This window comes from Eschrichtius robustus, chromosome 1 (assembly GCF_028021215.1).
Source record: "Eschrichtius robustus isolate mEscRob2 chromosome 1, mEscRob2.pri, whole genome shotgun sequence".
NCBI lineage: Eukaryota > Metazoa > Chordata > Mammalia > Artiodactyla > Eschrichtiidae > Eschrichtius > Eschrichtius robustus.
In genome coordinates, this window is record NC_090824.1 from 143,609,120 (window position 1) to 143,633,596 (window position 24,477).

Below are 24,477 nucleotides of genomic sequence, written 5' to 3' on the forward strand. Positions count from 1 at the left end.
CCAACATGGTTCATGGCTGCTGAAGCCCACTGCTTCCTGTGGTGGGCATTCCCACGGGTCAGAGGAAAGTGATTAGGCCTAGTTGGCAAGAAGTTGCACTTTGTTCGATGTTCTTTAGCCCCTTGAGTGGTTTCAGGCTGCATCTTGCCAGTAGAATGCTGTAGGTCGGTGTCGGCTCACACACGGGAGTTCCCTTGCTTCTGAAAGTGCTGGGAGTGACCCCAAGTGCACATCAGATGTGCTGGTAGCTGGCAGGTTCTCGAGTTGCACGTAGATGTCACACCCATGGCCGGGAGGCAGGTCTCGTCCAGTCTTTGTGCTCTGGTCAGAAGGCGTGGCTGTGGGAGAGCGGGAGCCCGTGGAGCATTTCAACAGCCCCTGGGGGTTAAAGTTTGCATGCGGCCTCTGGAAGCTGACAGGGGGCTTTCTCCTTTCAGTTGTGGGTCTAGACAGGGTGTTGTGTATAAACTATGGCGTTTACAGTTGGACGCCTCTTCACAGGGCAACAGGGACACACAGAAACCAAGACGCGTAGTCAGCGGTACACAGAGAAACCCACAAGAGCTTCTGCGTGCGCAGTCACAGTCACACGCGTGAACACAGAAATACAGCCTCTCACACGCCGGCCAATATATGTGCCTAACTTCCTTCAGTCGTACTATCAGACATGCAGTCAGTTCTCGGTAAGGGATAGAGGTCCTTGGGAAGCAGTTTCATAGCTCAAGCCCAGGTAAATGTTTGTATGGATCATGTCTTCTGAGGACACCAGTCCACTTCCCAGGTGCATTTGCTGGGCAAGCCTCGCCGTCGGTAAAAACAAGAAGATCTTCGTGTGCTCTGATGACTGGAGGTGCTATGAAGAACTGGAAAAAGTGAGGCGGGGCCATGTTCCCTAGCATGGTCGCGGATAACTCAGGACTGTAGGTATTCAACCACCGCAAGATGTGCCATTAGATATTAGGTTTTCCTCAGATGGGCCCAATGGCTGCAAGAGTGGCTTGATTGTTCGTCTTGTTGAGTGGCCTGAGGGCTGTGGATTCTCCAGGCTTTTGGGGTACCCCAGGCTCATGGCTCCCCTGCAGAGCCCCGCACACTGCTCGGTTGTGTTCTGCAGCATCCCAGCATGTGCTTGGATCGAGGATGACACCCTTGTATGCATTCCTTGGAAACTCTGAACAAAATGGGTGAGAACACTCTATCGTCTCCTTATCGAAACTGTAGGTTAAGCACGTTTCCTCTCTCGGGTGTAGGGGACTGTTAGGAGAGAAGGCCAGTGTCCCCTGCAGACATGCACGCAAACACCACCAAGGACTCCAGTAGTGGAGGGGCTCCTGTCTGAGGGTCGACCGTGTCTGTGCATAAGCTGGCTTATCCTTCTATCCCGGGTCCCTGCTGAAAGGCGGTTGAAGGAATGCAAGGGGGCAGGCTCTCTTGCTGGTCTTAAGAGTCGGGGTGTGTTCCGGTCTAAGCCCAGTGTGCTTGCAGTTGGATAGGTGTGTTTTGGCGAGGATCACGCTTCGTGCATGCCATTTCTTGTGTTGATTTTGGAAGCCAAAATGAGCAAGCGTCCCTGGTTGGTTGCTGGAGCCTGCGGCCAGGCCTGTGGCCCTCCCTGTCCTTGCGTTTTGCACAGTGAGGTTTTTGAGTCCCTAGTGAGGCTGGAGAAGTGGGCGGGGTTGGGCTCGGGTTGGGCGTCTGCGGAAGGGGCTGATGGATTAGGCCACACTGCTGCCCTTGTCTGCTCCTCTACTTTAACACCCAGCACAGTGTTGGTGCCAAGTGGGGCATCGTGGAGTGGGGTGAGGATCGAGTGCTGCATTTAAACCTGCGTGGTCGCTGATGGCCTGGACAGGAAGGTGAGGGATGATGGGGACATGTCCTTTGTGAGGTCGTGGAATAGGCTGTCATAATTGGGTTGCAGGTGCTGGCCTCGGCTTCCCAAGGATGTGTCATGTTCGTGATGGGCTGGAATCAGCTGCCTATGGAGGGGGTGGCTTTGGCAGTTCAAGTGCATGAGGTGAGGTAGGTAACCTGTGTAGAGTTGTGATCCCATTGCCGGAGGAATGACACCCAAAGGGTGTCTTGTGGGACGTAGAGAAGATTGATATTGTGAGGCGTCTGTGCCGTCCTCCTTGGAGGTAGGTGAGTTATGGAACATCCCTATTGGCTGCTTTCTTCCCTTGTTTGGGAATGTGCAAAGTGAAAATGTCTCGGCTGGGGGGGCAAGACACCGCTAGCAAGTTTGGCATGCAGGCCTTTCGAACAGCCTGAGGTTTATCTGCCGCAGTCCGTGGGTGGGGCAGATTTGGGGGCACTCTTGCGATGCCAGGTGTGCTGTCGTGGATAGGCACTGTGCCCTTTCAAGCTTCCAGGTCCCCTCGTGTGGCAGAGGTCTTCCGTTGAAAGTCTGTCTGTGGTCCTCAGGAACAGTGCATTTGATCACTGTGAGTTCCTCAGTAGTGTCGCTGTAGCAGTGGAGAATTGCCAGGATGCATGGGGTGGTGTGGGCCTCATCAAAGCAGACAGGCTTGCGGTCTGTCTTCCCTGGTGTTCAGTGTCCCCGTGTTCGCATGATGTCTGTGGCTTCCAATAGGGTCGAGTCGCCCTGCATGCAGGAGGAGGGCACTTAGGAAGAGGCTGTGTATCGTTTGAGCGTTTTCTCAGTGGTCAGGGCCACCAACCCTGCCAGTTGGAAACTTGCCGATACGTGGGCGAGGACATGGCCTAATTTCTGCTCTGGTGTTCCAACCTGTGTCATGGTTGCTGAAGCCCAACACTTCCCATTGTGGACATTCCCACGGGGTCATGGAAAGTGATTTGGTCTAGTTGGTGAGAAGACGCACTTGGTCCGCAGTTCCTTAGCCCCTTGAGAAGTGCCGGGCTGCATCTTGCCTGTAGGCAACTGCAGGTCGCTGTCAGCCCGCCCATGGGAGGTTCCCTTGCTTCCGGGAGTGCTGGGAGTGACTCCAAGGGCACATCAGATGTGCTGGTAGGTGGCAGGTTCTATAGGTCCACATAGGTGTGACAGCCACGGCCGGGAGGCAGGTCTCGTCCAGTCTTTGTGCTTTGGTCAGAAGGCGTGGCTGTGAGAGAGCGGGAGTCTGTGGACTATTTCAACAGTCCCTGGGGGTCAAAGTTCGCATGTGGCCTCTTGAAGCTGACAGGGGTCTTTCTCCTTTCAGTTGGGGATCCATCCAGGATGGTGTGTATAAACTATGGCGTTTACTGTTGGAGGCGTCTGCAGAGGGCCGCAGGGACACCCAGAGACCAAGACGCGTATTCAGCGGCACACACCGGAACCCACGAGTGCATCTTCGTGCGCAGTCACAGTCACACACGCCCACACGCGTGAATACACACATACAGCGTCTCACACACCGGCCAACATACATGCCTAACTTCCTCCAGTCGTGCTGTGAGACACGCAATCCGTTTTCGGTAAGGGATAGTGGTACTTGGGAAGCAGGTTCCGGGCTCACACGCAGGTAAGTTTTCACAAGAATCGTTCTCTGAGGACTGTGGTGCAATTCAGAAGCCTGCATGATTTCTGTCCACTTCTCAGGTGCAGTTGCAGGGTAAGGCTGGCCGTCGGAAAAGAGAAGAAAACCTTCGTGTTGTCTCTTGACTGGATGTGCTAAGTGGAACTGGAAAAAGTGGAGCAGGCGAACGTTGCTGAGCGTGGCTGGGGATAACTCAGGACAGTAGCATTCACGCATACTAAGATGTGCCATTGGATATTAGGTTTTCCTCAGATGGGTCCAATGGCTGCAAGAGTGGATTGATTGATGGTTTTGCTGAGTGGCCTGAGGACTGTGGATTCCCCAGGCTGTTGGAGTACTTCTGGGTCATGGCTCCTCTGCTGAGCCCCACGGCCTGCCCGTTTGTGTTGTACAGCGTCCCAGCATGTGCTTGGATCGATGATGACACCCTTGTATGCATTCCTTGGAAAATCTGAACAAAATGAGTGAGAAAGCTGTACGGTCTCCTAATCGCAACTGAGGTCCAGCACGTTTCCTCTCGGGGGTAGGGGACAGTTAGGAGTGAGGGCCAACATCCCCTGCTGACATGCATGCCAACACCACTAAGGGCTCTAGCATTGGAGGGGCTCCTGTCTGAGGGTCGACCGTTTCTGCCCATAAGCTGGGTCATCTATGAATCCGCGGTCCCTGCTAAAAGGCCGTGAGGGAATGCAAGGGGGCAGGCTCTCCTGCTAGTCTTCAGAGTCGGAGTGTGTGCTGGTGTGGGCCCAGTGAGCTTTCAGCTTGGAGAAGTGTGTTTTGACCAGGATCACGCTTTGTGTATGCCGCTTCGGCGGTTGATTTTGGAAGCCAAAATGAGCAAGGTACCCTGGTTGGAGCTTGGAGCCTCAGGCCAGGCCTGTGGCCCTCTCTGTTGTCGTGTTTGGTGCGGTGAGGTTTTTGAGTGCCTGGTGGGGCTGGAGCAGTGGGCGGGGGTGGGATGGAGTTTGGTGATGGCGGAAGGGGGCTGATGGATTAGGCCTCGCTGCTGCCCCTGAAGCTGCCAGCACACTGTTGGCGCTAAGTGGATCATCGTGGAGTGGGGTGAGGATCGAGTGCTGCATTTAAGCCTGCGTAGTGGTTGCTGCCCTGGAGAGAAAGGTAATGTATGATGAGGACAGGTCCTGTGTGATGTCGTGGGATGGGCTGTCATCATTGGGTTGCAGGCGCTGGCCTCGGCTTCCCAAGGATGTGTCTTGTTCGTGATGGCCTGGCATCAGCTGCCTATGGTGGGGATGGCTTTGGCAGTTCATGAGGATGCAGTGAGTTAGGTTGCCTGTGAAGAGTTGCAATCCCGTTTCCAGAGGAGTGACTCCCCACGGGTGTCTTGCGGGACATAGAGAAGACGGACATGCTGAGGCATCTGTGAGTAGCTGAGTTATGCAAACAAGCCCTTTGGTCGCTTTTTTCCCACTTTTGGGAATGTGCAAAGCGATAGTGTTTCTGCCGGAGGGCATGACGCGGCCGGCCCGTGTGGCATGCAGGCCTTTCGAATAGCCAGAGCTTTATCCAGAGCAGTCCGTTGGCGGGGCAGAGAAGGGGGCACTGTTGCCATCCCTGGTGCGCTGCCAAGGCCAGCCACTCTTCCCTTTCAGGCTTCCAAGTCCCCTCACATGGCAGAGGTCTTCCATTGCAAGTCTGTCTGTGGTCCTCGGGGACCACGCCTCTGATCACTCTGAGTTCCTCAGTGGTGTCACTGTGGCAGTGAAGAATTTCCAGGATGCATCAGTTGGGATCAGCATCTTCAAAGCAGACAGGCTTGCGGTCTGTCTTCCCTGATGTTCCTTGTTCCCATGTTCGGAAGGTGTCTGTGGCTTCCAGTAGGGACACGTCGCCCTGCTGGCTGGAGTAGGGCACGTTGGACGAGGCTGTTGAGCGTTTGAGCGGTTCCTTAGGGGTCAGTGCCGCGAACCTTGCAGGATGGGAGCTGCCTGAGACATGGCCGGGAAGGTGGCCTAATTTCCGCTGTGGGGTTCCAACATGGGTCATGGCTGCTGAAGCCCACTGCTTCCTGTGGTGGGCATTCCCACGGGTCAGAGGAAAGTGATTAGGCCTAGTTGGCAAGAAGTTGCACTTTGTTCGATGTTCTTTAGCCCCTTGAGTGGTTTCAGGCTGCATCTTGCCAGTAGAATGCTGTAGGTCGGTGTCGGCTCACCCACGGGAGTTCCCTTGCTTCTGAAAGTGCTGGGAGTGACCCCAAGTGCACATCAGATGTGCTGGTAGCTGGCAGGTTCTCGAGTTGCACGTAGATGTCACTCCCACAGCCGGGAGGCAGGTCTCGTCCAGTCTTTGTGCTCTGGTCAGAAGGCGTGGCTGTGGGAGAGCGGGAGCCCGTGGAGTATTTCAACAGCCCCTGGGGGTTAAAGTTTGCATGCGGTCTCTGGAAGCTGACAGGGGGCTTTCTCCTTTCAGTTGTGGGTCTAGACAGGGTGTTGTGTATAAACTATGGCGTTTGCTGTTGGACGCCTCTTCACAGGGCAACAGGGACACACAGAGACCAAGACGCGTAGTCAGCGGTACACAGAGAAACCCACAAGAGCGACTGCGTGCGCAGTCACAGTCACACGCGTGAACACAGAAATACAGCCTCTCACACGCCGGCCAATTTATGTGCCTAACTTCCTGCAGTCATACTATCAGACATGCAGTCAGTTCTCGGTAAGGGATAGAGGTCCTTGGGAAGCAGTTTCAGAGCTCAAGCCCAGGTAAATGTTTGTATGGATCATGTCCTCTGAGGAAACAAGTCCACTTCCCAGGTGCAGTTGCTGGGCAAGCCTCGCCGTTGGCAAATACAAGAAGATCTTCGTGTGCTCTGACGACTGGGGGTGCTAAGAAGAACTGGAAAAAGTGAGGCGGGGCCATGTTCCCGAGCATGGTCGCGGATAACTCAGGACGGTAGGTATTCAACCACCGCAAGATGTGCCATTAGATATTAGGTTTTCCTCAGATGGGCCCAATGGCTGCAAGAGTGGCTTGATTGTTCGTCTTGTTGAGTGGCCTGAGGGCTGTGGATTCTCCAGGCTTTTGGGGCACCCCAGGCTCATGGCTCCCCTGCAGAGCCCCGCACACTGCCCGGTTGTGTTCTGCACCATCCCAGCATGTGCTTGGATCGATGATGACACCCTTGTATGCATTCCTTGGAAACTCTGAACAAAATGGGTGAGAACACTCTATCGTCTCCTTATCGAAACTGAGGTTCAGCACGTTTCCTCTCTCGGGTGTAGGGGACTGTTAGGAGTGAAGTCCAGTGTCCCCTGCCGACATACACGCAAACACCACCAAGGACTCAAGTAGTGGAGGGGCTCCTGTCTGAGTGTCGACCGTGTCTGCGCATAAGCTGGCTTATCTGTGTATCCCGGGTCCCTGCTGAAAGGCGGTTGAAGGAATGCAAGGGGGCAGGCTCTCTTGCTGGTCTTAAGAGTCGGGGTGTGTGCCGGTCTAGGCCCAGTGTGCTTGCAGTTGGATAGGTGTGTTTTGGCCAGGATCACGCTTCGTGCATGCCATTTCGTGTGTTGATTTTGGAAGCCAAAATGAGCAAGCGTCCCTGGTTGGTTGCTGGAGCCTGAGGCCAGGCCTGTGGCCCTCCCTGTCCTTTCTTTTTGCACAGTGAGGTTTTTGAGTCCCTAGTGAGGCTGGAGAAGTGGGCGGGGTTGGGCTCGGGTTGGGCGTCGGCGGAAGGGGCTGATGGATTAGGCCACACTGCTGCCCATGGCTGCTCCTCTACTTTAACACCCAGCACAGTGTTGGTGCCAAGTGCGGCATCGTGGAGTGGGGTGAGGATCGAGTGCTGCATTTAAACCTGCGTGGTCGCTGATGGCCTGGACAGGAAGGTGAGGGATGATGAGGACATGTCCTTTGTGAGGTCGTGGAATAGGCTGTCATAATTGGGTTGCAGGTGCTGGCCTCGGCTTCCCAAGGATGCGTCATGTTCGTGATGGGCTGGCATCAGCTGCCTATGGAGGGGGTGGCTTTGGCAGTTCAAGTGCATGAGGTGAGGTAGGTAACCTGTGTAGAGTTGTGATCCCATTGCCGGAGGAATGACACCCAAAGGGTGTCTTGTGGGACTTAGAGAAGATTGATATTGTGAGGCGTCTGTGCCGTCCTCCTTGGAGGTAGGTGAGTTATGGAACATCCCTATTGGCTGCTTTCTTCCCTTGTTTGGGAATGTGCAAAGTGAAAATGTCTCTCCTGGGTGGGCAAGACACCGCTAGCAAGTTTGGCATGCAGGCCTTTCGAACAGCCTGAGGTTTATCTGCCGCAGTCCGTGGGCGGGGCAGAGATGGGGGCACTCTTGCGATGCCAGGTGTGCTGTCGTGGACAGGCACTGTGCCCTTTCAAGCTTCCAGGTCCCCTCGTGTGGCAGAGGTCTTCCATTGAAAGTCTGTCTGTGGTCCTCAGGAACAGTGCATTTGATCACTGTGAGTTCCTCGGTAGTGTCGCTGTAGCAGTGGAGAATTGCCAGGATGCATGGGGTGGTGTGGGCCTCATCAAAGCAGACAGGCTTGCGGTCTGTCTTCCCTGGTGTTCAGTGTCCCCGTGTTCGCATGATGTCTGTGGCTTCCAATAGGGTCGAGTCGCCCTGCATGCAGGAGGGCACTTAGGAAGAGGCTGTGTATCGTTTGAGCGTTTTCTCAGTGGTCAGGGCCACCAACCCTGCCAGTTGGAAACTTGCCGATACGTGGGCGAGGACATGGCCTAATTTCTGCTCTGGTGTTCCAACCTGTGTCATGGTTGCTGAAGCCCAACACTTCCCATTGTGGACATTCCCACGGGGTCATGGAAAGTGATTTGGTCTAGTTGGTGAGAAGACGCACTTGGTCCGCAGTTCCTTAGCCCCTTGAGAAGTGCCGGGCTGCATCTTGCCTGTAGGCAACTGCAGGTCGCTGTCAGCCCGCCCATGGGAGGTTCCCTTGCTTCCGGGAGTGCTGGGAGTGACTCCAAGGGCACATCAGATGTGCTGGTAGGTGGCAGGTTCTCCAGGTCCACATAGGTGTGACAGCCACGGCCGGGAGGCAGGTCTCGTCCAGTCTTTGTGCTTTGGTCAGAAGGCGTGGCTGTGAGAGAGCGGGAGTCTGTGGACTATCTCAACAGTCCCTGGGGGTCAAAGTTCGCATGTGGCCTCTTGAAGCTGACAGGGGTCTTTCTCCTTTCAGTTGGGGACCCATCCAGGATGGTGTGTATAAACTATGGCGTTTACTGTTGGAGGCGTCTGCAGAGGGCCGCAGGGACACCCAGAGACCAAGACGCGTATTCAGCGGCACACACCGGAACACACGCGTGCATCTTCGTGCGCAGTCACAGTCACACACGCCCACACGCGTGAATACACACATACAGCGTCTCACACACCGGCCAACATACATGCCTAACTTCCTCCAGTCGTGCTGTGAGACACGCAATCCGTTTTCGGTAAGGGAGAGTGGTACTTGGGAAGCAGGTTCCGGGCACACACGCAGGTAAGTTTTCACAAGAATCGTTCTCTGAGGACTGTGGTGCAATTCAGAAGCCTGCATGATTTCTGTCCACTTCTCAGGTGCAGTTGCAGGGTAAGGCTGGCCGTCGGCAAAGACAAGAAAACCTTCGTGTTGTCTCTTGACTGGATGTGCTAAGGGGAACTGGAAAAAGTGGAGCAGGCGCACGTTGCTGAGCGTGGCTGGGGATAACTCAGGACAGTAGCATTCACGCATACTAAGATGTGCCATTGGATATTATGTTTCCCTCAGATGGGTCCAATGGCTGCAAGAGTGGATTGATTGATGGTTTTGCTGAGTGGCCTGAGGACTGTGGATTCCCCAGGCTGTTGGAGTACTTCTGGGTCATGGCTCCTCTGCTGAGCCCCACGGCCTGCCCGTTTGTGTTCTGCAGCGTCCCAGCGTGTGCTTGGATCGATGATGACACCCTTGTATGCATTCCTTGGAAAATCTGAACAAAATGAGTGAGAAAGCTGTACGGTCTCCTAATCGCAACTGAGGTCCAGCACGTTTCCTCTCGGGGGTAGGGGACAGTTAGGAGTGAGGGCCAACATCCCCTGCTGACATGCATGCCAACACCACTAAGGGCTCTAGCATTGGAGGGTCTCCTGTCTGAGGGTCGACCGTTTCTGCCCATAAGCTGGGTCATCTATGAATCCGCGGTCCCTGCTAAAAGGCCGTGAGGGAATGCAAGGGGGCAGGCTCTCCTGCTAGTCTTCAGAGTCGGAGTGTGTGCTGGTGTGGGCCCAGTGAGCTTTCAGCTTGGAGAAGTGTGTTTTGACCAGGATCACGGTTTGTGCATGCCGCTTCGGCGGTTGATTTTGGAAGCCAAAATGAGCAAGGTTCCCTGGTTGGAGCTTGGAACCTCAGGCCAGACCTGTGGCCCTCTCTGTTGTTGTGTTTGGTGCGGTGAGGTTTTTGAGTGCCCGGTGGGGCTGGAGCAGTGGGCGGGGGTGGGATGGAGTTTGGTGATGGCGGAAGGGGGCTGATGGATTAGGCCTCGCTGCTGCCCCTGAAGCTGCCAGCACACTGTTGGCGCTAAGTGGATCATCGTGGAGTGGGGTGAGGATCGAGTGCTGCATTTAAGCCTGCGTAGTGGCTGCTGCCCTGGAGAGAAAGGTAAGGTATGATGAGGACAGGTCCTGTGTGAAGTCGTGGGATGGGCTGTCATCATTGAGTTGCAGGCGCTGTCCTCGGCTTCCCAAGGATGTGTCTTGTTCGTGATGGCCTGGCATCAGCTGCCTATGGTGGGGATGGCTTTGGCAGTTCATGAGGATGCAGTGAGGTAGGTTGCCTGTGAAGAGTTGCAATCCCGTTTCCAGAGGAGTGACTCCCCACGGGTGTCTTGCGGGACATAGAGAAGACGGACATGCTGAGGCATCTGTGAGTAGCTGAGTTATGCAAACAAGCCCTTTGGTCGCTCTTTTCCCACATTTGGGAATGTGCAAAGCGATAGTGTTTCTGCCGGAGGGCTTGACGCGGCCGGCCCGTGTGGCATGCAGGCCTTTCGAATAGCCATAGCTTTATCCAGAGCAGTCCGTTGGCGGGGCAGAGAAGGGGGCACTGTTGCCATCCCTGGTGCACTGCCAAGGCCAGCCACTCTTCCCTTTCAGGCTTCCAAGTCCCCTCACATGGCAGAGGTCTTCCATTGCAAGTTTGTCTGTGGTCCTCGGGGACCACGCCTCTGATCACTCTGAGTTCCTCAGTGGTGTCACTGTGGCAGTGGAGAATTTCCAGGATGCATCAGTTGGGATCAGCATCTTCAAAGCAGACAGGCTTGCAGTCTGTCTTCCCTGATGTTCCTTGTTCCCATGTTCGGAAGGTGTCTGTGGCTTCCAGTAGGGACGCGTCGCCCTGCTGGCTGGAGTAGGGCACGTTGGACGAGGCTGTTGAGCGTTTGAGCGGTTCCTTAGGGGTCAGGGCCGCGAACCTTGCAGGATGGGAGCTGCCTGAGACATGCCCGGGAAGGTGGCCTAATTTCCGCTGTGGGGTTCCAACATGGGTCATGGCTGCTGAAGCCCACTGCTTCCTGTGGTGGGCATTCCCACGGGTCAGAGGAAAGTGATTAGGCCTAGTTTGCAAGAAGTTGCACTTTGTTCGATGTTCTTTAGCCCCTTGAGTGGTTTCAGGCTGCATCTTGCCAGTAGAATGCTGTAGGTTGGTGTCGGCTCACCCCCGGGTGTTCCCTTGCTTCTGAAAGTGCTGGGAGTGACCCCAAGTGCACATCAGATGTGCTGGTAGCTGGCAGGTTCTCGAGTTGCACGTAGATGTCACTCCCACAGCTGGGAGGCAGGTCTCGTCCAGTCTTTGTGCTCTGGTCAGAAGGCGTGGCTGTGGGAGAGAGGGAGCCCGTGGAGCATTTCAACAGCCCCTGGGGGTTAAAGTTTGCATGCGGCCTCTGGAAGCTGACAGGGGGCTTTCTCCTTTCAGTTGTGGGTCTAGACAGGGTGTTGTGTATGAACTATGGCGTTTACTGTTGGACGACTCTTCACAGGGCAACAGGGACACACAGAGACCAAGACGCGTAGTCAGCGGTACACAGAGAAACCCACAAGAGCTTCTGCGTGCGCAGTCACAGTCACACGCGTGAACACAGAAATACAGCCTCTCACACGCCGACCAATGTATGTGCCTAACTTCCTTCAGTCGTACTATCAGACATGCAGTCAGTTCTCGGTAAGGGATAGAGGTCCTTGGGAAGCAGTTTCAGAGCTCAAGCCCAGGTAAATGTTTGTATGGATCATGTCCTCTGAGGACACCAGTCCACTTCCCAGGTGCAGTTGCTGGGCAAGCCTCGCCGTCGGCAAAAACAAGAAGATCTTCGTGTGCTCTGATGACTGGAGGTGCTAAGAAGAACTGGAAAAAGTGAGGCGGGGCCATGTTCCCTAGCATGGTCGCGGATAACTCAGGACTGTAGGTATTCAACCAACGCAAGATGTGCCATTAGATATTAGGTTTTCCTCAGATGGGCCCAATGGCTGCAAGAGTGGCTTGATTGTTCGTCTTGTTGAGTGGCCTGAGGGCTGTGGATTCTCCAGGCTTTTGGGGTACCCCAGGCTCATGGCTCCCCTGCAGAGCCCCGCACACTGCTCGGTTGTGTTCTGCAGCATCCCAGCATGTGCTTGGATCGAGGATGACACCCTTGTATGCATTCCTTGGAAACTCTGAACAAAATGGGTGAGAACACTCTATCGTCTGCTTATCGACACTGAGGTTCAGCACGTTTCCTCTCTCGGGTGTAGGGGACTGTTAGGAGAGAAGGCCAGTGTCCCCTGCAGACATGCACGCAAACACCACCAAGGACTCCAGTAGTGGAGGGGCTCCTGTCTGAGGGTCGACCGTGTCTGTGCATAAGCTGGCTTATCCTTGTATCCCGGGTCCCTGCTGAAAGGCGGTTGAAGGAATGCAAGGGGGCAGGCTCTCTTGCTGGTCTTAAGAGTCGGGGTGTGTTCCGGTCTAAGCCCAGTGTGCTTGCAGTTGGATAGGTGTGTTTTGGCGAGGATCAGGCTTCGTGCATGCCATTTCGTGTGTTGATTTTGGAAGCCAAAATGAGCAAGCGTCCCTGGTTGGTTGCTGGAGCCTGCGGCCAGGCCTGTGGCCCTCCCTGTCCTTGCGTTTTGCACAGTGAGGTTTTTGAGTCCCTAGTGAGGCTGGAGAAGTGGGCGGGGTTGGGCTCGGGTTGGGCGTCGGCGGAAGGGGCTGATGGATTAGGCCACACTGCTGCCCTTGTCTGCTCCTCTACTTTAACACCCAGCACAGTGTTGGTGCCAAGTGGGGCATCTTGGAGTGGGGTGAGGATCGAGTGCTGCATTTAAACCTGCGTGGTCGCTGATGGCCTGGACAGGAAGGTGAGGGATGATGGGGACATGTCCTTTGTGAGGTCGTGGAATAGGCTGTCATAATTGGGTTGCAGGTGCTGGCCTCGGCTTCCCAAGGATGTGTCATGTTCGTGATGGGCTGGAATCAGCTGCCTATGGAGGGGGTGGCTTTGGCAGTTCAAGTGCATGAGGTGAGGTAGGTAACCTGTGTAGAGTTGTGATCCCATTGCCGGAGGAATGACACCCATAGGGTGTCTTGTGGGACGTAGAGAAGATTGATATTGTGAGGCGTCTGTGCCGTCCTCCTTGGAGGTAGGTGAGTTATGGAACATCCCTATTGGCTGCTTTCTTCCCTTGTTTGGGAATGTGCAAAGTGAAAATGTCTCTCCTGCGGGGGCAAGACACCGCTAGCAAGTTTGGCATGTAGGCCTTTCGAACAGCCTGAGGTTTATCTGCAGCAGTCCGTGGGCGGGGCAGAGTTGGGGGCACTCTTGTGATGCCAGGTGTGCAGTCGTGGACAGGCACTGTGCCCTTTCAAGCTTCCAGGTCCCCTCGTGTGGCAGAGGTCTTCCATTGAAAGTCTGTCTGTGGTCCTCAGGAACAGTGCATTTGATCACTGTGAGTTCCTCGGTAGTGTCGCTGTAGCAGTGGAGAATTGCCAGGATGCATGGGGTGGTGTGGGCCTCATCAAAGCAGACAGGCTTGCGGTCTGTCTTCCCTGGTGTTCAGTGTCCCCGTGTTCGCATGATGTCTGTGGCTTCCAATAGGGTCGAGTCGCCCTGCATGCAGGAGGAGGGCACTTAGGAAGAGGCTGTGTATCGTTTGAGCGTTTTCTCAGTGGTCAGGGCCACCAACCCTGCCAGTTGGAAACTTGCCGATACGTGGGCGAGGACATGGCCTAATTTCTGCTCTGGTGTTCCAACCTGTGTCATGGTTGCTGAAGCCCAACACTTCCCATTGTGGACATTCCCACGGGGTCATGGAAAGTGATTTGGTCTAGTTGGTGAGAAGACGCACTTGGTCCGCAGTTCCTTAGCCCCTTGAGAAGTGCCGGGCTGCATCTTGCCTGTAGGCAACTGCAGGTCGCTGTCAGCCCGCCCATGGGAGGTTCCCTTGCTTCCGGGAGTGCTGGGAGTGACTCCAAGGGCACATCAGATGTGCTGGTAGGTGGCAGGTTCTCCAGGTCCACATAGGTGTGACAGCCACGGCCGGGAGGCAGGTCTCGTCCAGTCTTTGTGCTTTGGTCAGAAGGCGTGGCTGTGAGAGAGCGGGAGTCTGTGGACTATCTCAACAGTCCCTGGGGGTCAAAGTTCGCATGTGGCCTCTTGAAGCTGACAGGGGTCTTTCTCCTTTCAGTTGGGGACCCATCCAGGATGGTGTGTATAAACTATGGCGTTTACTGTTGGAGGCGTCTGCAGAGGGCCGCAGGGACACCCAGAGACCAAGACGCGTATTCAGCGGCACACACCGGAACACACGCGTGCATCTTCGTGCGCAGTCACAGTCACACACGCCCACACGCGTGAATACACACATACAGCGTCTCACACACCGGCCAACATACATGCCTAACTTCCTCCAGTCGTGCTGTGAGACACGCAATCCGTTTTCGGTAAGGGAGAGTGGTACTTGGGAAGCAGGTTCCGGGCACACACGCAGGTAAGTTTTCACAAGAATCGTTCTCTGAGGACTGTGGTGCAATTCAGAAGCCTGCATGATTTCTGTCCACTTCTCAGGTGCAGTTGCAGGGTAAGGCTGGCCGTCGGCAAAGACAAGAAAACCTTCGTGTTGTCTCTTGACTGGATGTGCTAAGGGGAACTGGAAAAAGTGGAGCAGGCGCACGTTGCTGAGCGTGGCTGGGGATAACTCAGGACAGTAGCATTCACGCATACTAAGATGTGCCATTGGATATTATGTTTCCCTCAGATGGGTCCAATGGCTGCAAGAGTGGATTGATTGATGGTTTTGCTGAGTGGCCTGAGGACTGTGGATTCCCCAGGCTGTTGGAGTACTTCTGGGTCATGGCTCCTCTGCTGAGCCCCACGGCCTGCCCGTTTGTGTTCTGCAGCGTCCCAGCGTGTGCTTGGATCGATGATGACACCCTTGTATGCATTCCTTGGAAAATCTGAACAAAATGAGTGAGAAAGCTGTACGGTCTCCTAATCGCAACTGAGGTCCAGCACGTTTCCTCTCGGGGGTAGGGGACAGTTAGGAGTGAGGGCCAACATCCCCTGCTGACATGCATGCCAACACCACTAAGGGCTCTAGCATTGGAGGGTCTCCTGTCTGAGGGTCGACCGTTTCTGCCCATAAGCTGGGTCATCTATGAATCCGCGGTCCCTGCTAAAAGGCCGTGAGGGAATGCAAGGGGGCAGGCTCTCCTGCTAGTCTTCAGAGTCGGAGTGTGTGCTGGTGTGGGCCCAGTGAGCTTTCAGCTTGGAGAAGTGTGTTTTGACCAGGATCACGGTTTGTGCATGCCGCTTCGGCGGTTGATTTTGGAAGCCAAAATGAGCAAGGTTCCCTGGTTGGAGCTTGGAACCTCAGGCCAGACCTGTGGCCCTCTCTGTTGTTGTGTTTGGTGCGGTGAGGTTTTTGAGTGCCCGGTGGGGCTGGAGCAGTGGGCGGGGGTGGGATGGAGTTTGGTGATGGCGGAAGGGGGCTGATGGATTAGGCCTCGCTGCTGCCCCTGAAGCTGCCAGCACACTGTTGGCGCTAAGTGGATCATCGTGGAGTGGGGTGAGGATCGAGTGCTGCATTTAAGCCTGCGTAGTGGCTGCTGCCCTGGAGAGAAAGGTAAGGTATGATGAGGACAGGTCCTGTGTGAAGTCGTGGGATGGGCTGTCATCATTGAGTTGCAGGCGCTGTCCTCGGCTTCCCAAGGATGTGTCTTGTTCGTGATGGCCTGGCATCAGCTGCCTATGGTGGGGATGGCTTTGGCAGTTCATGAGGATGCAGTGAGGTAGGTTGCCTGTGAAGAGTTGCAATCCCGTTTCCAGAGGAGTGACTCCCCACGGGTGTCTTGCGGGACATAGAGAAGACGGACATGCTGAGGCATCTGTGAGTAGCTGAGTTATGCAAACAAGCCCTTTGGTCGCTCTTTTCCCACATTTGGGAATGTGCAAAGCGATAGTGTTTCTGCCGGAGGGCTTGACGCGGCCGGCCCGTGTGGCATGCAGGCCTTTCGAATAGCCATAGCTTTATCCAGAGCAGTCCGTTGGCGGGGCAGAGAAGGGGGCACTGTTGCCATCCCTGGTGCACTGCCAAGGCCAGCCACTCTTCCCTTTCAGGCTTCCAAGTCCCCTCACATGGCAGAGGTCTTCCATTGCAAGTTTGTCTGTGGTCCTCGGGGACCACGCCTCTGATCACTCTGAGTTCCTCAGTGGTGTCACTGTGGCAGTGGAGAATTTCCAGGATGCATCAGTTGGGATCAGCATCTTCAAAGCAGACAGGCTTGCAGTCTGTCTTCCCTGATGTTCCTTGTTCCCATGTTCGGAAGGTGTCTGTGGCTTCCAGTAGGGACGCGTCGCCCTGCTGGCTGGAGTAGGGCACGTTGGACGAGGCTGTTGAGCGTTTGAGCGGTTCCTTAGGGGTCAGGGCCGCGAACCTTGCAGGATGGGAGCTGCCTGAGACATGCCCGGGAAGGTGGCCTAATTTCCGCTGTGGGGTTCCAACATGGGTCATGGCTGCTGAAGCCCACTGCTTCCTGTGGTGGGCATTCCCACGGGTCAGAGGAAAGTGATTAGGCCTAGTTTGCAAGAAGTTGCACTTTGTTCGATGTTCTTTAGCCCCTTGAGTGGTTTCAGGCTGCATCTTGCCAGTAGAATGCTGTAGGTTGGTGTCGGCTCACCCCCGGGTGTTCCCTTGCTTCTGAAAGTGCTGGGAGTGACCCCAAGTGCACATCAGATGTGCTGGTAGCTGGCAGGTTCTCGAGTTGCACGTAGATGTCACTCCCACAGCTGGGAGGCAGGTCTCGTCCAGTCTTTGTGCTCTGGTCAGAAGGCGTGGCTGTGGGAGAGAGGGAGCCCGTGGAGCATTTCAACAGCCCCTGGGGGTTAAAGTTTGCATGCGGCCTCTGGAAGCTGACAGGGGGCTTTCTCCTTTCAGTTGTGGGTCTAGACAGGGTGTTGTGTATGAACTATGGCGTTTACTGTTGGACGACTCTTCACAGGGCAACAGGGACACACAGAGACCAAGACGCGTAGTCAGCGGTACACAGAGAAACCCACAAGAGCTTCTGCGTGCGCAGTCACAGTCACACGCGTGAACACAGAAATACAGCCTCTCACACGCCGACCAATGTATGTGCCTAACTTCCTTCAGTCGTACTATCAGACATGCAGTCAGTTCTCGGTAAGGGATAGAGGTCCTTGGGAAGCAGTTTCAGAGCTCAAGCCCAGGTAAATGTTTGTATGGATCATGTCCTCTGAGGACACCAGTCCACTTCCCAGGTGCAGTTGCTGGGCAAGCCTCGCCGTCGGCAAAAACAAGAAGATCTTCGTGTGCTCTGATGACTGGAGGTGCTAAGAAGAACTGGAAAAAGTGAGGCGGGGCCATGTTCCCTAGCATGGTCGCGGATAACTCAGGACTGTAGGTATTCAACCAACGCAAGATGTGCCATTAGATATTAGGTTTTCCTCAGATGGGCCCAATGGCTGCAAGAGTGGCTTGATTGTTCGTCTTGTTGAGTGGCCTGAGGGCTGTGGATTCTCCAGGCTTTTGGGGTACCCCAGGCTCATGGCTCCCCTGCAGAGCCCCGCACACTGCTCGGTTGTGTTCTGCAGCATCCCAGCATGTGCTTGGATCGAGGATGACACCCTTGTATGCATTCCTTGGAAACTCTGAACAAAATGGGTGAGAACACTCTATCGTCTGCTTATCGACACTGAGGTTCAGCACGTTTCCTCTCTCGGGTGTAGGGGACTGTTAGGAGAGAAGGCCAGTGTCCCCTGCAGACATGCACGCAAACACCACCAAGGACTCCAGTAGTGGAGGGGCTCCTGTCTGAGGGTCGACCGTGTCTGTGCATAAGCTGGCTTATCCTTGTATCCCGGGTCCCTGCTGAAAGGCGGTTGAAGGAATGCAAGGGGGCAGGCTCTCTTGCTGGTCTTAAGAGTCGGGGTGTGTTCCGGTCTAAGCCCAGTGTGCTTGCAGTTGGATAGGTGTGTTTTGGCGAGGATCAGGCTTCGTGCATGCCATTTCGTGTGTTGATTTTGGAAGCCAAAATGAGCAAGCGTCCCTGGTTGGTTGCTGGAGCCTGCGGCCAGGCCTGTGGCCCTCCCTGTCCTTGCGTTTTGCACAGTGAGGTTTTTGAGTCCCTAGTGAGGCTGGAGAAGTGGGCGGGGTTGGGCTCGGGTTGGGCGTCGGCGGAAGGGGCTGATGGATTAGGCCACACTGCTGCCCTTGTCTGCTCCTCTACTTTAACACCCAGCACAGTGTTGGTGCCAAGTGGGGCATCTTGGAGTGGGGTGAGGATCGAGTGCTGCATTTAAACCTGCGTGGTCGCTGATGGCCTGGACAGGAAGGTGAGGGATGATGGGGACATGTCCTTTGTGAGGTCGTGGAATAGGCTGTCATAATTGGGTTGCAGGTGCTGGCCTCGGCTTCCCAAGGATGTGTCATGTTCGTGATGGGCTGGAATCAGCTGCCTATGGAGGGGGTGGCTTTGGCAGTTCAAGTGCATGAGGTGAGGTAGGTAACCTGTGTAGAGTTGTGATCCCATTGCCGGAGGAATGACACCCATAGGGTGTCTTGTGGGACGTAGAGAAGATTGATATTGTGAGGCGTCTGTGCCGTCCTCCTTGGAGGTAGGTGAGTTATGGAACATCCCTATTGGCTGCTTTCTTCCCTTGTTTGGGAATGTGCAAAGTGAAAATGTCTCTCCTGCGGGGGCAAGACACCGCTAGCAAGTTTGGCATGTAGGCCTTTCGAACAGCCTGAGGTTTATCTGCAGCAGTCCGTGGGCGGGGCAGAGTTGGGGGCACTCTTGTGATGCCAGGTGTGCTGTCGTGGACAGGCACTGTGCCCTTTCAAGCTTCCAGGTCCCCTCGTGTGGCAGAGGTCTTCCATTGAAAGTCTGTCTGTGGTCCTCAGGAACAGTGCATTTGATCACTGTGAGTTACTCAGTAGTGTCGCTGTAGCAGTGGAGAATTGCCAGGATGCATGGGGTGGTGTGGGCCTCATCAAAGCAGACAGGCTTGCGGTCTGTCTTCCCTGGTGTTCAGTGTCCCCGTGTTCGCATGATGTCTGTGGCTTCCAATAGGGTCGAGTCGCCCTGCATGCAGGAGGAGGGCACTTAGGAAGAGGCTGTGTATCGTTTGAGCGTTTTCTCAGTGGTCAGGGCCACCAACCCTGCCAGTTGGAAACTTGCCGATACGTGGGCGAGGACATGGCCTAATTTCTGCTCTGGTGTTCCAACCTGTGTCATGGTTGCTGAAGCCCAACACTTCCCATTGTGGACATTCCCACGGGGTCATGGAAAGTGATTTGGTCTAGTTGGTGAGAAGACGCACTTGGTCCGCAGTTCCTTAGCCCCTTGAGAAGTGCCGGGCTGCATCTTGCCTGTAGGCAACTGCAGGTCGCTGTCAGCCCGCCCATGGGAGGTTCCCTTGCTTCCGGGAGTGCTGGGAGTGACTCCAAGGGCACATCAGATGTGCTGGTAGGTGGCAGGTTCTCCAGGTCCACATAGGTGTGACAGCCACGGCCGGGAGGCAGGTCTCGTCCAGTCTTTGTGCTTTGGTCAGAAGGCGTGGCTGTGAGAGAGCGGGAGTCTGTGGACTATTTCAACAGTCCCTGGGGGTCAAAGTTCGCATGTGGCCTCTTGAAGCTGACAGGGGTCTTTCTCCTTTCAGTTGGGGATCCATCCAGGATGGTGTGTATAAACTATGGCGTTTACTGTTGGAGGCGTCTGCAGAGGGCCGCAGGGACACCCAGAGACCAAGACGCGTATTCAGCGGCACACACCGGAACACACGCGTGCATCTTCGTGCGCAGTCACAGTCACACACGCCCACACCCGTGAATACACACATACAGCGTCTCACACACAGGCCAACATACATGCCTAACTTCCTCCAGTCGTGCTCTGAGACACGCAATCCGTTTTCGGTAAGGGATAGTGGTACTTGGGAAGCAGGTTCCGGGCTCACACGCAGGTAAGTTTTCACAAGAATCGTTCTCTGAGGACTGTGGTGCAATTCAGAAGCCTGCATGATTTCTGTCCACTTCTCAGGTGCAGTTGCAGGGTAAGGCTGGCCGTCGGCAAAGACAAGAAAACCTTCGTGTTGTCTCTTGACTGGATGTGCTAAGGGGAACTGGAAAAAGTGGAGCAGGCGCACGTTGCTGAGCGTGGCTGGGGATAACTCAGGACAGTAGCATTCACGCATACTAAGATGTGCCATTGGATATTAGGTTTTCCTCAGATGGGTCCAATGGCTGCAAGAGTGGATTGATTGATGGTTTTGCTGAGTGGCCTGAGGACTGTGGATTCCCCAGGCTGTTGGAGTACTTCTAGGTCATGGCTCCTCTGCTGAGCCCCACGGCCTGCCCGTTTGTGTTCTGCAGCGTCCCAGCGTGTGCTTGGATCGATGATGACACACTTGAATGCATTCCTTGGAAAATCTGAACAAAATGAGTGAGAAAGCTGTACGGTCTCCTCATCGCAACTGAGGTCCAGCACGTTTCCTCTCGGGGGTAGGGGACAGTTAGGAGTGAGGGCCAACATCCCCTGCTGAACATGCATGCCAACACCACTAAGGGCTCTAGCATTGGAGGGGCTCCTGTCTGAGGGTCGACCGTTTCTGCCCATAAGCTGGGTCATCTATGAATCCGCGGTTCCTGCTAAAAGGCCGTGAGGGAATGCAAGGGGGCAGGCTCTCCTCCTAGTCTTCAGAGTCGGAGTGTGTGCTGGTGTGGGCCCAGTGAGCTTTCAGCTTGGAGAAGTGTGTTTTGACCAGGATCACGCTTTGTGCATGCCGCTTCGGCGGTTGATTTTGGAAGCCAAAATGAGCAAGGTTCCCTGGTTGGAGCTTGGAGCCTCAGGCCAGGCCTGTGGCCCTCTCTGTTGTCGTGTTTGGTGCGGTGAGGTTTTTGAGTGCCCGGTGGGGCTGGAGCAGTGGGCGGGGGTGGGATGGAGTTTGGTGATGGCGGAAGGGGGCTGATGGATTAGGCCTCGCTGCTGCCCCTGAAGCTGCCAGCACACTGTTGGCGCTAAGTGGATCATCGTGGAGTGGGGTGAGGATCGAGTGCTGCATTTAAGCCTGCGTAGTGGCTGCTGCCCTGGAGAGAAAGGTAAGGTATGATGAGGACAGGTCCTGTGTGATGTCGTGGGATGGGCTGTCATCATTGAGTTGCAGGCGCTGTCCTCGGCTTCCCAAGGATGTGTCTTGTTCGTGATGGCCTGGCATCAGCTGCCTATGGTGGGGATGGCTTTGGCAGTTCATGAGGATGCAGTGAGGTAGGTTGCCTGTGAAGAGTTGCAATCCCGTTTCCAGAGGAGTGACTCCCCACGGGTGTCTTGCGGGACATAGAGAAGACGGACATGCTGAGGCATCTGTGAGTAGCTGAGTTATGCAAACAAGCCCTTTGGTCGCTCTTTTCCCACTTTTGGGAATGGGCAAAGCGATAGTGTTTCTGCCGGAGGGCATGACGCGGCCGGCCCGTGTGGCATGCAGGCCTTTCGAATAGCCAGAGCTTTATCCAGAGCAGTCCGTTGGCGGGGCAGAGAAGGGGGCACTGTTGCCATCCCTGGTGCACTGCCAAGGCCAGCCACTCTTCCCTTTCAGGCTTCCAAGTCCCCTCACATGGCAGAGGTCTTCCATTGCAAGTCTGTCTGTGGTCCTCGGGGACCACGCCTCTGATCACTCTGAGTTCCTCAGTGGTGTCACTGTGGCAGTGGAGAATTTCCAGGATGCATCAGTTGGGATCAGCATCTTCAAAGCAGACAGGCTTGCGGTCTGTCTTCCCTGAAGTTCCTTGTTCCCATATTCGGAAGGTGTCTGTGGCTTCCAGTAGGGAAGCGTCGCCCTGCTGGCTGGAGTAGGGCACGTTGGACGAGGCTGTTGAGCGTTTGAGCGGTTCCTTAGGGGTCAGGGCCGCGAACCTTGCAGGATGGGAGCTGCCTGAGACATGGCCGGGAAGGTGGCCTAGTTTCCGCTGTGAGGTTCCCACATGGGTCATGGCTGCTGAAGCCCACTGCTTCCTGTGGTGGGCATTCCCACGGGTCAGAGGAAAGTGATTAGGCCTAGTTGGCAAGAAGTTGCACTTTGTTCGATGTTCTTTAGCCCCTTGAGTGGTTTCAGGCTGCATCTTGCCAGTAGAATGCTGTAGGTCGGTGTCGGCTCACCCACGGGAGTTCCCTTGCTTCTGAAAGTGCTGGGAGTGACCCCAAGTGCACATCAGATGTGCTGGTAGCTGGCAGGTTCTCGAGTTGCACGTAGATGTCACTCCCACAGCCGGGAGGCAGGTCTCGTCCAGTCTTTGTGCTCTGGTCAGAAGGCGTGGCTGTGGGAGAGCGGGAGCCCGTGGAGCATTTCAACAGCCCCTGGGGGTTAAAGTTTGCATGCGGCCTCTGGAAGCTGACAGGGGGCTTTCTCCTTTCAGTTGTGGGTCTAGACATTGTGTTGTGTATACACTATGGCGTTTGCTGTTGGACGCCTCTTCACAGGGCAACAGGGACACACAGAGACCAAGACGCGTAGTCAGCGGTACACAGAGAAACCCACAAGAGCTTCTGCGTGCGCAGTCACAGTCACACGCGTGAACACAGAAATACAGCCTCTCACACACCGGCCAATGTATGTGCCTAACTTCCTTCAGTCGTACTATCAGACATGCAGTCAGTTCTCGGTAAGGGATAGAGGTCCTTGGGAAGCAGTTTCATAGCTCAAGCCCAGGTAAATGTTTGTATGGATCATGTCCTCTGAGGACACCAGTCCACTTCCCAGGTGCAGTTGCTGGGCAAGCCTCGCCGTCGGCAAAAACAAGAAGATCTTCGTGTGCTCTGATGACTGGAGGTGCTAAGAAGAACTGGAAAAAGTGAGGCGGGGCCATGTTCCCTAGCATGGTCGCGGATAACTCAGGACTGTAGGTATTCAACCACCGCAAGATGTGCCATTAGATATTAGGTTTTCCTCAGATGGGCCCAATGGCTGCAAGAGTGGCTTGATTGTTCGTCTTGTTGAGTGGCCTGAGGGCTGTGGATTCTCCAGGCTTTTGGGGTACCCCAGGCTCATGGCTCCTCTGCAGAGCCCCGCACACTGCTCGGTTGTGTTCTGCAGCATCCCAGCATGTGCTTGGACCGAGGATGACACCCTTGTATGCATTCCTTGGAAACTCTGAACAAAATGGGTGAGAACACTCTATCGTCTGCTTATCGACACTGAGGTTCAGCACGTTTCCTCTCTCGGGTGTAGGGGACTGTTAGGAGAGAAGGCCAGTGTCCCCTGCAGACATGCACGCAAACACCACCAAGGACTCCAGTAGTGGAGGGGCTCCTGTCTGAGGGTCGACCGTGTCTGTGCATAAGCTGGCTTATCCTTGTATCCCGGGTCCCTGCTGAAAGGCGGTTGAAGGAATGCAAGGGGGCAGGCTCTCTTGCTGGTCATAAGAGTCGGGGTGTGTTCCGGTCTAAGCCCAGTGTGCTTGCAGTTGGATAGGTGTGTTTTGGCGAGGATCAAGCTTCATGCATGCCATTTCGTGTGTTGATTTTGGAAGCCAAAATGAGCAAGCGTCCCTGGTTGGTTGCTGGAGCCTGCGGCCAGGCCTGTGGCCCTCCCTGTCCTTGCGTTTTGCACAGTGAGGTTTTTGAGTCCCTAGTGAGGCTGGAGAAGTGGGCGGGGTTGGGCTCGGGTTGGGCGTCGGCAGAAGGGGCTGATGGATTAGGCCACACTGCTGCCCTTGTCTGCTCCTCTACTTTAACACCCAGCACAGTGTTGGTGCCAAGTGGGGCATCGTGGAGTGGGGTGAGGATCGAGTGCTGCATTTAAACCTGCGTGGTCGCTGATGGCCTGGACAGGAAGGTGAGGGATGATGGGGACATGTCCTTTGTGAGGTCGTGGAATAGGCTGTCATAATTGGGTTGCAGGTGCTGGCCTCTGCTTCCCAAGGATGTGTCATGTTCGTGATGGGCTGGAATCAGCTGCCTATGGAGGGGGTGGCTTTGGCAGTTCAAGTGCATGAGGTGAGGTAGGTAACCTGTGTAGAGTTGTGATCCCATTGCCGGAGGAATGACACCCAAAGGGTGTCTTGTGGGACTTAGAGAAGATTGATATTGTGAGGCGTCTGTGCCGTCCTCCTTGGAGGTAGGTGAGTTATGGAACATCCCTATTGGCTGCTTTCTTCCCTTGTTTGGGAATGTGCAAAGTGAAAATATCTCTCCTGGGTGGGCAAGACACCGCTAGCAAGTTTGGCATGCAGGCCTTTCGAACAGCCTGAGGTTTATCTGCCGCAGTCCGTGGGCGGGGCAGAGATGGGGGCACTCTTGCGATGCCAGGTGTGCTGTCGTGGACAGACACTGTGCCCTTTCAAGCTTCCAGGTCCCCTCGTGTGGCAGAGGTCTTCCGTTGAAAGTCTGTCTGTGGTCCTCAGGAACAGTGCATTTGATCACTGTGAGTTCCTCAGTAGTGTCGCTGTAGCAGTGGAGAATTGCCAGGATGCATGGGGTGGTGTGGGCCT

At 55.1% G+C, this 24,477-nt stretch overlaps 9 non-coding genes across 9 annotated transcripts; all 9 read left to right on the top strand.

The window, feature by feature from the left end:
- The first annotated feature begins 1,131 nt into the window (after nt 1-1,131).
- LOC137751579 (small nucleolar RNA SNORD116) lies at nt 1,132-1,225 on the top strand. Its single transcript, XR_011070873.1, has one exon. It is a non-coding gene; the product is annotated as a small nucleolar RNA SNORD116 (small nucleolar RNA).
- Nucleotides 1,226-3,911: 2,686 nt separating this feature from the next.
- LOC137754464 (small nucleolar RNA SNORD116) lies at nt 3,912-4,004 on the top strand. Its single transcript, XR_011071856.1, has one exon. It is a non-coding gene; the product is annotated as a small nucleolar RNA SNORD116 (small nucleolar RNA).
- Nucleotides 4,005-6,624: 2,620 nt separating this feature from the next.
- LOC137776499 (small nucleolar RNA SNORD116) lies at nt 6,625-6,717 on the top strand. Its single transcript, XR_011076235.1, has one exon. It is a non-coding gene; the product is annotated as a small nucleolar RNA SNORD116 (small nucleolar RNA).
- Nucleotides 6,718-9,400: 2,683 nt separating this feature from the next.
- On the top strand, nt 9,401-9,493 carry LOC137754468 (small nucleolar RNA SNORD116). The gene has a single exon (XR_011071857.1). It is a non-coding gene; the product is annotated as a small nucleolar RNA SNORD116 (small nucleolar RNA).
- Nucleotides 9,494-12,113: 2,620 nt separating this feature from the next.
- On the top strand, nt 12,114-12,206 carry LOC137778676 (small nucleolar RNA SNORD116). Its single transcript, XR_011076970.1, has one exon. It is a non-coding gene; the product is annotated as a small nucleolar RNA SNORD116 (small nucleolar RNA).
- Nucleotides 12,207-14,892: 2,686 nt separating this feature from the next.
- LOC137754471 (small nucleolar RNA SNORD116) lies at nt 14,893-14,985 on the top strand. Its single transcript, XR_011071858.1, has one exon. It is a non-coding gene; the product is annotated as a small nucleolar RNA SNORD116 (small nucleolar RNA).
- A 2,620-nt stretch (nt 14,986-17,605) lies between these two features.
- On the top strand, nt 17,606-17,698 carry LOC137778678 (small nucleolar RNA SNORD116). The gene has a single exon (XR_011076971.1). It is a non-coding gene; the product is annotated as a small nucleolar RNA SNORD116 (small nucleolar RNA).
- Nucleotides 17,699-20,384: 2,686 nt separating this feature from the next.
- On the top strand, nt 20,385-20,477 carry LOC137754456 (small nucleolar RNA SNORD116). Its single transcript, XR_011071854.1, has one exon. It is a non-coding gene; the product is annotated as a small nucleolar RNA SNORD116 (small nucleolar RNA).
- Nucleotides 20,478-23,098: 2,621 nt separating this feature from the next.
- Nucleotides 23,099-23,191, top strand: LOC137749990 (small nucleolar RNA SNORD116). The gene has a single exon (XR_011070340.1). It is a non-coding gene; the product is annotated as a small nucleolar RNA SNORD116 (small nucleolar RNA).
- The last annotated feature ends 1,286 nt before the right edge of the window (nt 23,192-24,477 follow it).